Genomic DNA, 11,369 nt, shown 5'->3' with positions numbered 1-11,369 from the left:
TGGTGTTCAGACGTGTTCTATAAAGCCTGGAACTAAGAGTTCCTGGTGTTCAGACGTGTTCTATAAAGCCTGGAACCAAGAGTTCCTGGTGTTCAGTCATGTTCTCTAAAGCCTGGAACCAAGAGTTCCTGGTGTTCAGACGTGTTCTATAAAGCCTGGAACTAAGAGTTCCTGGTGTTCAGTCATGTTCTCTAAAGCCTGGAACTAAGAGTTCCTGGTGTTCAGTCATGTTCTCTAAAGCCTGGAACTAAGAGTTCCTGGTGTTCAGACATGTTCTCTAAAGCCTGGAACCAAGAGTTCCTGGTGTTCAGACATGTTCTATAAAGCCTGGAACTAAGAGTTCCTGGTGTTCAGTCATGTTTCTCTAAGCTTTGAACACCTTCAGTACGAGTTGAAGATTGTACTAGGGTGAGCTAGCAAGGAGCTAGAAACCAGGAAGGAACTAAGAGCTGGGAGGAGCTAGGAAGGAACTAGGAGCTAGAAAGGAGCAAGAGCTAAGAAGTAGGAGCTAGGATAAGCTAGAATGAGCTATGCGAAACTATTAAGGAACTAGTAGTTAAGAAGGGCTAGGCATGAGACGCCATCAAAGACCCCAAACGAATCTTCACTTCTAGGCTAATATTTTAGTTACTTTGTGTTTGAGAAGGACCTGCCCAGTATGGGTCAGTAGACCTGCTGCAGTGCTCCTCCCTTATGTTCTTTTGTGTTCAGTTTTTCTCTCAATTTATTTGGGATCTATGACAGTGCCACTGGTTGCAGTTACTACAGAGAGCAACACGCTGTTGTATATCAAACTACACTTGTGGTTAACTGTAGTTTACAATGAGGTATTAAATAAGACACATAAAAGCCTGTATTGCAATACCACTGCAGAATACACACCGTGTAAATAAAGACATAACGAGCCTGGTCCATGGCCGGGCTCCTAGTGGTAAGACTCGAAACTCATCAAAGGTATAAAGGTATGTGGGACTTTAAAAGTTTAAATCAACTGACAAAAGTCTTTGATGGACAATAACGTCATAACATGTACTGTGTATTACATGTATATACCCGTGGTATATACTCGTGGTATATACCCGTGGTATATACCACCAGTGTATTACCACCATATACATAGCAGTAAAATCAGCTTATTTAGGTATACGTACACACAAATACACTTACACAAATTATCATACATAGTAACGTGTGTAACTTAGCCTCCAGGATAACCCAATAAAGTCAAAGTTACTTATTTTCACTGGAGTCACTGACTTATTTCCACTGGAGTCCCTCACTTATTTCCACTGGAGTCCTTAACTTATTTTCACTGGAGTCACTGACTTATTTCCACTGGAGTCCCTCACTTATTTCCACTGGAGTCCTTAACTTATTTTCATTGGAGTCCTTTTAACTTATTTTCACTGGAGTCCCTGACTTATTTCCACTGGAGTCCTTAACTTATTTTCACTGGAGTCCGTGACTTATTTCCACTGGAGTCCTTAACTTATTTCCACTGGAGTCCTTAACTTTTCACTGGAGTCCTTAACTTATTTTCACTGGAGTCCCTGACTTATTTCCAATGGAGTCCTTATTTCCACTGGAGTCCTAAACTTATTTTCACTGAGTCCTAAACTTATTTTCACTGAGTCCTTAACTTATTTTCACTGGAGTCCTTGACTTATTTTCACTGGAGTCCCTGAAATATTTTCGCTGGAGTCCTTAACTTATTTTCACTGGAGTCCTTAACTTATTTTCACTGAGTCCTTAACTTATTTTCACTGGAGTCCCTGACTTATTTTCACTGGAGTCCCTGACTTATTTTCACTGGAGTCCTTAACTTATTTTCACTGGAGTGTTTGAAGAGGATCAAGAGTGTTTGAAAAGGATCAAGAGTGTTTGAAGAGGATCAAGAGTGTTTGAAGAGGATCAAGAGTGTTTGAAGAGAATCAAGAGTGTTTGAAGAGAAGAGTGTTTGTAGAGGATCAAGAGTGTTTGAAGAGGATCAAGAGTGTTTGAAGAGAATCACGAGTGTTTGTAGAGGATCAAGAGTGAAGAGGATCAAGAGTGTTTGAAGAGGATCAAGAGTGTTTGAAGAGGATCAAGAGTGTTTGAAGAGGATCAAGAGTGTTTGTAGAGGATCAAGAGTGTTTGTAGAGGATCAAGAGTGTTTGAAGAGGATCAAGAGTATTTGAAGAGGATCAAGAGTGTTTGAAGAGAATCAAGAGTGTTTGAAGAGGATCAAGAGTGTTTGAAGAGAATCAAGAGTGTTTGAAAAGGATAAAGAGTGTTTGTAGAGGATCAAGAGTGCTTGTAGAGGATCAAGAGTGTTTGTAGAGGATCAAGAGTGTCTGAAGAGGATCAAGAGTGTTTGTAGAGAATCAAGAGTGTTTGAAGAGGATCAAGAGTGCTTGTAGAGGACCAAGAGTGTTTGAAGAGCATCAAGAGTGTTTGAAGAGAATCAAGAGTGTTTGAAAAGGATCAAGAGTGAAGAGAATCAAGAGTGTTTGAAGAGGATCAACAGTGTTTGAAGAGAATCAAGAGTGTTTGAAGAGGATCACGGGTGTCTGAAGAGGATCAAGAGTGTTTGAAGAGGATCAAGAGTGTTTGAAGAGGATCAAGAGTGTTTGTAGAGGATCAAGAGTGTTTGAAGAGGATCAAGAGTGTTTGAAGAGGGTCAAGAGTGTTTGTAGAGGATCAAGAGGGTTCGAAAAGGATCAAGAGTGTTTGAAGAGGATCACGGGTGTCTGAAGAGGATCAAGAGTGTCTGAAGAGGATCAAGAGTGTTTGAAGAGGATCAAGAGTGTTTGAAGAGGATCAAGAGTGTTTGTAGAAGATCAAGAGTGTTTGAAGAGGATCAAGAGTGTTTGAAGAGGGTCAAGAGTGCTTGTAGAGGATCAAGAGTGTTTGTAGAGGATCAAGAGTGTTTGAAGAGGATCAAGAGTGTTTGAAGAGGATCAAGAGTGTTTGAAGAGGATCAAGAGTGTTTGAAGAGGATCAAGAGTGTTTGAAGAGGATCAAGAGTGTTTGAAGAGGATCAAGAGTGTTTGTAGAGGATCAAGAGTGTTTGAATGGTGGTGTTGGTGGCTGCTGGGGATGGTGGTGTTGGTGGCTACTGGGGATGGTGGTGTTGGTGGTTGCTGGGGATGGTGGTGTTGGTGGCTGCTGGGGATGGTGGTGTTGGTGGTTGCTGGGGATGGTAGTGTTGGTGGCTACTGGGGATGGTGGTGTTGGTGGCTGCTGGGGATGGTGGTGTTGGTGGCTGCTGGGGATGGTGGTGTTGGTGGCTGCTGGGGATGGTGGTGTTGGTGGCTGCTGGGGATGGTGGTGTTGGTGGCTGCTGGGGATGGTGGTGTTGGTGGCTGCTGGGGATGGTGGTGTTGGTGGCTGCTGGGGATGGTGGTGTTGGTGGCTGCTGGGGATGGTAGTGTTGGTGGCTGCTGAGGATGGTGGTGTTGGTGGCTGCTGGGGATGGTAGTGTTGGTGGCTACTGGGGATGGTGGTGTTGGTGGCTGCTGGGGATGGTGGTGTTGGTGGCTGCTGAGGATGGTGGTGTTGGTGGCTGCTGGGGATGGTAGTGTTGGTGGCTGCTGAGGATGGTGGTGTTGGTGGCTGCTGGGGATGGTAGTGTTGGTGGCTACTGGGGATGGTGGTGTTGGTGGCTGCTGGGGATGGTGGTGTTGGTGGCTGCTGGGGATGGTGGTGTTGGTGGCTGCTGGGGATGGTGGTGTTGGTGGCTGCTAGGGATGGTGGTGTTGGTGGTTGCTGGGGATGGTAGTGTTGGTGGCTACTGGGGATGGTGGTGTTGGTGGCTGCTGGGGATGGTGGTGTTGGTGGTTGCTGGGGATGGTAGTGTTGGTGGCTACTGGGGATGGTGGTGTTGGTGGCTGCTGGGGATGGTGGTGTTGGTGGTTGCTGGGGATGGTAGTGTTGGTGGCTACTGGGGATGGTGGTGTTGGTGGCTGCTGGGGATGGTAGTGTTGGTGGCTGCTGGGGATGGTGGTGTTGGTGGCTGCTGGGGATGGTGGTGTTGGTGGTTGCTGGGGATGGTAGTGTTGGTGGCTACTGGGGATGGTGGTGTTGGTGGCTGCTGGGGATGGTAGTGTTGGTGGCTGCTGGGGATGGTGGTGTTGGTGGCTGCTGGGGATGGTGGTGTTGGTGGTTGCTGGGGATGGTAGTGTTGGTGGCTACTGGGGATGGTGGTGTTGGTGGCTGCTGGGGATGGTGGTGTTGGTGGTTGCTGGGGATGGTAGTGTTGGTGGCTCCTGGGGATGGTAGTGTTGGTGGCTGCTGGGGATGGTGGTGTTGGTGGCTACTGGGGATGGTAGTGTTTGTGGCTACTGGGGATGGTAGTGTTGGTGGCTGCTGGGGATGGTAGTGTTGGTGGCTGCTGGGGATGGTAGTGTTGGTGGCTACTGGGGATGGTGGTGTTGGTGGCTGCTGGGGATGGTGGTGTTGGTGGCTGCTGGGGATGGTGGTGTTGGTGGTTGCTGGGGATGGTAGTGTTGGTGGCTACTGGGGATGGTGGTGTTGGTGGCTGCTGGGGATGGTAGTGTTGGTGGCTGCTGGGGATGGTGGTGTTGGTGGCTGCTGGGGATGGTGGTGTTGGTGGTTGCTGGGGATGGTAGTGTTGGTGGCTACTGGGGATGGTGGTGTTGGTGGCTGCTGGGGATGGTGGTGTTGGTGGTTGCTGGGGATGGTAGTGTTGGTGGCTAGTGGGGATGGTGGTGTTGGTGGCTGCTGGGGATGGTGGTGTTGGTGGTTGCTGGGGATGGTAGTGTTGGTGGCTACTGGGGATGGTGGTGTTGGTGGCTGCTGGGGATGGTAGTGTTGGTGGCTGCTGGGGATGGTAGTGTTGGTGGCTACTGGGGATGGTGGTGTTGGTGGCTGCTGGGGATGGTGGTGTTGGTGGCTGCTGGGGATGGTGGTGTTGGTGGTTGCTGGGGATGGTGGTGTTGGTGGCTGCTGGGGATGGTAGTGTTGGTGGCTACTGGGGATGGTGGTGTTGGTGGCTGCTGGGGATGGTGGTGTTGGTGGCTGCTGGGGATGGTGGTGTTGGTGGTTGCTGGGGATGGTGGTGTTGGTGGCTGCTGGGGATGGTAGTGTTGGTGGCTGCTGGGGAGGGTAGTGTTGGTGGCTGCTGGGGATGGTGGTGTTGGTGGCTGCTGAGGATGGTGGTGTTGGTGGCTGCTGGGGATGGTAGTGTTGGTGGCTGCTGGGGATGGTGGTGTTGGTGGCTACTGGGGATGGTGGTGTTGGTGGCTGCTGGGGATGGTGGTGTTGGTGGCTGCTGAGGATGGTGGTGTTGGTAGCTGCTGGGGATGGCAGTGTTGGTGGCTGCTGGGGATGGTGGTGGTGTTGGCTGCTGGGGATGGCGGTGTTGGTGGCTGCTGAGGATGGTGGTGTTGGTAGCTGCTGGGGATGGCAGTGTTGGTGGCTGCTGGGGATGGTGGTGGTGTTGGCTGCTGGGGATGGCGGTGTTGGTGGCTGCTGAGGATGGTGGTGTTGGTAGCTGCTGGGGATGGCAGTGTTGGTGGCTGCTGGGGATGGTGGTGGTGTTGGCTGCTGGGGATGGTGGTGTTGGTGGCTGCTGAGGATGGTGGTGTTGGTAGCTGCTGGGGATGGCAGTGTTGGTGGCTGCTGGGGATGGTGGTGGTGTTGGCTGCTGGGGATGGCGGTGTTGGTGGCTGCTGAGGATGGTGGTGTTGGTGGCTGCTGGGGATGGCGGTGTTGGTGGTTGCTGGGAATGGTGGTGTTGGTAGCTGCTGGGGATGGCGGTGTTGGTGGTTGCTGGGGATGGTGGTGGTGTTGGCTGCTGGGGATGGCGGTGTTGGTGGCTGCTGGGGATGGCGGTGTTGGTGGTTGCTGGGGATGGTGGTGTTAGTGGCTGCTGGGGATGGTGGTGTTGGTGGCTGCTGGGGATGGCAGTGTTGGTGGTTGCTGGGGATGGTGGTGGTGGTAGCAGCTGGGGATGGCGGTGTTGGTGGTTGCTGGGGATGGTGGTGTTGGTGGCTGCTGGGGATGGTGGTGTTGGTGGCTGCTGAGGATGGTGGTGTTGGTGGCTGCTGGGGATGGTGGTGTTGGTGGCTGCTGGGGATGGTGGTGTTGGTGGCTACTGGGGATGGTGGTGTTGGTGGCTGCTGGGGATGGTGGTGTTGGTGGCTGCTGGGGATGGTGGTGTTGGTGGCTGCTGGGGATGGTGGTGTTGGTGGCTGCTGGGGATGGTGGTGTTGGTGGCTGCTGGGGATGGTGGTGTTGTCGGTTGCTGGGGATGGTGGTGTTGGTGGCTACTGGGGATGGTGGTGTTGGTGGCTACTGGGGATGGTGGTGTTGGTGGCTGCTGGAGATGGTGGTGTTGGTGGCTGCTGGGGATGGTGGTGTTAGTGGCTGCTGGGGATGGTGATGTTGGTGGCTGTTGGGGACGGTGGTGTTGGTGGCTCCTGGGGATGGTGGTGTTGGTGGCTGCTGGGGATGGTGGTGTTGGTGGCTGCTGGGGATGGTGGTGTTGGTGGCTGCTGGGGATGGTGGTGTTGGTGGCTGCTGGCGATGGTGGTGTTGGCGGTTGCTGGGGATGGTGGTGTTGGTGGCTGCTGGGGATGGTGGTGGTGGGGGCTGCTGGGGATGTTGGTGTTGGTGGGTGCTGGGGATGGTGGTGGTGGGGGCGTCTGGGGATGGTGGTATTGGTGGCTGCTGGGGATGGTGGTGGTGGGGGCTGCTGGGGATGTTGGTGGTGGGGTCTGCTGCGGATGGTGGTGTTGGGGGCTGCTGGGGATGGTGGTGGTGGGGGCTTCTGGGGATGGTGGTGGTGGGGGCTGCTGGGGATGGTGGTGGTGGGGGCTGCTGGGGATGGTGGTGGTGGGGGCTGCTGGGGATGGTGGTGGTGGGGGCTGCTGGGGATGGTGGTGGTGTGGGCTGCTGGGGATGGTGGTGGTGGGGGCTGCTGGGGATGGTGGTGGTGGTGGCTGCTGGGGATGGTGGTGGTGGGGGCTGCTGGGGATGGTGGTGGTGGTGGTTGCTGGGGATGGTGGTGGTGGGGGCAGCTGGGGATGGTGGTGGTGGGGGCTGCTGGGGATGGTGGTGGTGGGGGCTGCTGGGGATGGTGGTGGGGGGGGCTGCTGGGGATGGTGGTGGTGGGGGGTGCGGGGGTTGGTGGTGGTGGGGGCTGCTGGGGATGGTTGTGGTGGGGGCTGCTGGGGATGGTGGTGTTGGTGGCTGCTGGGGATGGTGGTGGTGGGGGCTGCTGGGGTTGGTGGTGTTGGTGGCTGCTGGGGATGGTGGTGGTGGGGGCTGCTGGGGGTGGTGGTGGTGGGGGCTGCTGGGGATGGTGGTGTTGGTGGCTGCTGGGGATGGTGGTGGTGGGGGCTGCTGGGGATGGTGGTGGTTGCTGGGGATGGTGGTGGTGGGGGCTGCTGGGGATGGTGGTGTTGGTGGCTGCTGGGGATGGTGGTGGTGGGGGCTGCTGGGGATGGTGGTGTTGGTGGCTGCTGGGGCTGGTGGTGGTGGGGGCTGCTGGGGATGGTTGTGGTGGGGGCTGCTGGGGATGGTGGTGTTGGTGGCTGCTGGGGATGGTGGTGTGGGGGGCTTCTGGGGATGGTGGTGGTGGGGGCTTCTGGGGATGATGGTGGTGGGGGCTTCTGGGGATGGTGGTGGTGGGGGCTGCTGGGGATGGTGGTGTTGGTGGCTGCTGGGGATGGTGGTGTTGGTGGCTGCTGGGGATGGTGGTGGTGGGGGCTTCTGGGGATGGTGGTGGTGGGGGCTGCTGGGGATGGTGGTGTTGGTGGCTGCTGGGGATGGTGGTGGTGGGGGCTTCTGGGGATGGTGGTGGTGGTGGCTGCTGGGGATGGTGGTGTTCGTGGCTGCTGGGGATGGTGGTGGTGGGGGCTTCTGGGGATGGTGGTGGTGGGGGCTTCTGGGGATGGTGGTGGTGGGGGCTTCTGGGGATGGTGGTGGTGGGGGCTGCTGGGGATGGTGGTGTTGGTGGCTGCTGGGGATGGTGGTGGTGGGGGCTTCTGGGGATGGTGGTGGTGGGGGCTTCTGGGGATGGTGGTGGTGGGGGCTTCTGGGGATGGTGGTGGTGGGGGCTTCTGGGGATGGTGGTGGTGGGGGCTGCTGGGGATGGTGGTGTTGGTGGCTGCTGGGGATGGTGGTGGTGGGGGGTGCTGGGGAGGGTGGTGGTGGGGGCTGCTGGGGATGGTGGTGTTGGGGGCTGCTGGGGATGGTGGTGGTGGGGGGTGCTGGGGATGGTGGTGTTGGTGGCTGCTGGGGATGGTGGTGGTGGGGGGTGCTGGGGATGGTGGTGGTGGGGGCTGCTGGGGATGGTGTTGGAGGTAAGAGTTTCCCAATAAGAGTCAAGGTCGATGGTGTATTTTCCTTAAGTTCATCTGAGAGAAGTGTGATTGTATACTCACCTAACTGTGGTTGCAGGGACCTCCCTCTCCCTGCTCCATGAGCTTTATCATACCTCGTCTTAGAACTATGTATAGTTTCTGCCTCCACTACATCGCTTGCCAGACTATTCAGCTTCCTGATAGCTCTGTGGCTGAAGACATACTTCCTAACATCCCTTAGACACATCTGGGTCTTCAACTTCCAGTTATGGCCCCTTGTTTCTGTGTCCCATCTCTGGAACATCCTGTCTTTGTCCACCTTGTCTATTCCACGCAGTATTTTGTATGTAGTTATCATGTCTCCTCTGACCCTTCTGTCCTACAGCGTCGTCAGACCGATTTCCCTTAACCTTTCTTCATAGGACATTCCCCTTAGATGTGTGTGTGTGTGTGTGTGTGTGTGTATGTGTGTGTGTGTGTGTGTGTGTGTGTGTGTGTATACTCACCTAGTTGTACTCACCTAGTTCAGGTTGCAGGGGTCGGGTCAAAGCTCCTGGCCCCGCCTCTTCACTGATCGCTACTAGGCCACTCTCCATGAGCCGTGAGCTTTATCATACCTCTGCTTAAAGCTATGTATGGATCCTGCCTCCACTACACCGCTTCCCAAACTATTCCACTTACTGACTACTCTGTGGCTAAAGAAATGCTTCCTAACATCCCTGTGATTCATCTGTGTCTTCAACTTCCAACTGTGTCCCCTTGTTACTGTGTCCAATCTCTGGAACATCCTGTCTTTGTCCACCTTGTCAATTCCTCTCAGTATTTTGTATGTCGTTATCATGTCCCCCCTATCTCTCCTGTCCTCCAGTGTCGTCAGGTTGATTTCCCTTAACCTCTCCTCGTAGGACATACCTCTTAGCTCTGGGACTAGTCTTGTTGCAAACCTTTGCACTTTCTCTAGTTTCTTTACGTGCTTGGCTAGGTGTGGGTTCCAAACTGGTGCCGCATACTCCAATATGGGCCTAACATACACGGTGTACAGGGTCCTGAATGATTCCTTATTAAGATGTCGGAATGCTGTTCTGAGGTTTGCTAGGCGCCCATATGCTGCAGCAGTTATTTGGTTGATGTGCGCTTCAGGAGATGTGCCTGGTGTTATACTCACCCCAAGATCTTTTTCCTTGAGTGAGGTTTGTAGTCTCTGGCCCCCTAGACTGTACTCCGTCTGTGGTCTTCTTTGCCCTTCCCCAATCTTCATGATTGGGGAAGGGCAAAGGAGGAGACAGTTTCTGGACCAGGCCTGGAGTCTGTCCAGATCCCTTTGTAGTTCTGTCTGGTCTTCGTCCGATTGAATTCTTCTCATCAACTTCACATCATTTGCAAACAGGGACACTTTGGAGTCTATTCCTTCAGTTCACAAATACCAGAAACAGCACTGGTCCTAGGACTGACCCCTGTGGGACCCCGCTGGTCACAGGTGCCCACTCTGACACCTCGCCACATACCATGACTCGCTGCTGTCTCCCTGACAAGTATTCCCTGATCCACTGTAGTGCCTTCCCTGTTATCCCTGCTTGGTCCTTCAGCTTCTGCACCAATCTCTTGTGTGGAACTGTGTCAAACGTCTTCTTACAGACCAAGAAAATGCAACCTACCCACCCTTCTCTCTCTTGTCTTACTGTCGTCACCCTGTCATAGAACTCCAGTAGGTTTGTGATGCAGGATTTCCCGTCCCTGAAAACGTGTTGGCTGTCGTTGATAAGCTCGTTCCTTTGTAGATGTTCCACCACTCTCCTCCTGATAATTTTCTCCATGACTTTGCATACTATACATGTCAATGACACTGGTCTGTAGTTTAATGCTTCGTTCGTTCGTGCGTGCGTGTGTGTGTGTGTGTGTGTGTGTGTGTGTGTGTGTGTGTGTGTGTGTGCGCGCGCTCACCTAACTGTGGTTGCAGGCGTCGAGTCTTACCTCCTAGCCCCGCGTCTTCACTGGTCGCTACTACGTCCACTCTCTCCCTGTTTCATGAACGCCATCATACCTCTTCATAAAGCTATGTATGGATCCTGCCTCCATTACATCATTCTCCAGATTGTTCCACTTCCTGACAACTCTGTGACGAAGAAATATTTCCTAACATCCCTGTGACTCATCTGAGTCTTCAATTTCCAGTTGTGTTCCCTTGTTGCTGTGTCCCCTTGTTGCTGTGTCCCCTTGTTGCTGTGTCCCCTTGTTGCTGTGTCCCCTTGTTGCTGTGTCCCCTTGTTGCTGTGTCCCCTTGTTGCTGTGTCCCCTTGCTGCTGTGTCCCCTTGTTGCTGTGTCCCCTTGCTGCTGTGTACCCTTGTTGCTGTGTCCCCTTGTTGCTGTGTCCCCTTGCTGCTGTGTCCCCTTGTTGCTGTGTCCCCTTGCTGCTGTGTCCCCTTGCTTGTTGCTGTGTCCCCTTGCTGTGTCCCCTTGCTGTGTCCCCTTGTTGCTGTGTCCCCTTGCTGCTGTGTCTGTTGCTGTGTCCCCTTGCTGCTGTGTCCCCTTGTTGCTGTGTCCCTTGTTGCTGTGTCCCCTTGTTGCTGTGTCCCCTTGCTGTGTTCCCTGTGCTGTGTTCCCCTTGCTGTGTCCCCTTGTTGCTGTGTCCCCTCCCCTTGCTTGTGTTGCTGTGTCCCCTTGCTGCTGTGTCCCCTTGTTGCTGTGTCCCCTTGCTGCTGTGTCCCCTTGTTGCTGTGTCCCCTTGTTGATGTGTCCCCTTGTTGCTGTGTCCCCTTGTTGCTGTGTCCCCTTGTTGCTGTGTTCCCTTGCTGCTGTGTTCCCTTGTTGCTGTGCCCCCTTGTTGCTGTGTCCCCTTGTTGCTGTGTCCCCTTGTTGCTGTGTCCCCTTGCTGCTGTGTTCCCTTGTTGCTGTGCCCCGTTGTTGCTGTGTCCCCTTGTTGCTGTGTCCCCTTGTTGCTGTGTCCCATTGTTGCTGTGTTCCCTTGCTGCTGTGTTCCCCTGATGCTGTGTCCCTTTGTTGCTGTGTCCCCTTGTTGCTGTGTCCCCTTGCTGCTGTGTCCCCTTGCTGCTGTGTCCCCT

This window comes from Cherax quadricarinatus, chromosome 96, assembly GCF_038502225.1.
Source record: "Cherax quadricarinatus isolate ZL_2023a chromosome 96, ASM3850222v1, whole genome shotgun sequence".
Classification (NCBI taxonomy): domain Eukaryota; kingdom Metazoa; phylum Arthropoda; class Malacostraca; order Decapoda; family Parastacidae; genus Cherax; species Cherax quadricarinatus.
This window is presented reverse-complemented; position numbering follows the sequence as displayed.